We start from the raw sequence: 585 nt of genomic DNA, 5'->3' as shown, positions 1-585 counted from the left end.
TCTATGAGTCTGTATTTGCTTAATTATGGTATAGAGGGGCAGAACGCCATGACTGAACACCTCTCATACATACACTGAAATACAGCTCAAAACTACTGCATTAAAATGAGCTGTATCTATCTGTCTATCCATCTGTCTATCTATCTATCTGTCTATCCATCTATCTATCTATCTATCTATCTATCTATCTATCTATCTATCTATCTATCTATCTATCTGTCTGTCTGTCTGTCTGTCTGTCCGTCCGTCCGTCCGTCCGTCCGTCCGTCCGTCCGTCCGTCCGTCCGTCCGTCCGTCCGTCCGTCCGTCCGTCCGTCCGTCCGTCCGTCCGTCCGTCCGTCTATCTATCTATCTATCTATCTATCTATCTATCTATCTATCTATCTATCCGTCTTTCTATCTATCTGTCCATCCGTCCGTCATCTATCTATCTATCTATCTATCTATCTATCTATCTATCTATCTATCTATCTATCTATCTGTCTGTCTGTCTGTCTGTCTGTCTGTCTGTCCGTCCGTCCGTCCGTCCGTCCGTCCGTCCGTCCGTCCGTCCGTCCGTCCGTCCGTCCGTCCGTCCGTCCGTCC

The sequence above is a fragment of the Chanodichthys erythropterus genome, chromosome 15 (genome assembly GCF_024489055.1).
Source record: "Chanodichthys erythropterus isolate Z2021 chromosome 15, ASM2448905v1, whole genome shotgun sequence".
Taxonomy (NCBI): Eukaryota; Metazoa; Chordata; class Actinopteri; order Cypriniformes; family Xenocyprididae; genus Chanodichthys; species Chanodichthys erythropterus.
This window is presented reverse-complemented; position numbering follows the sequence as displayed.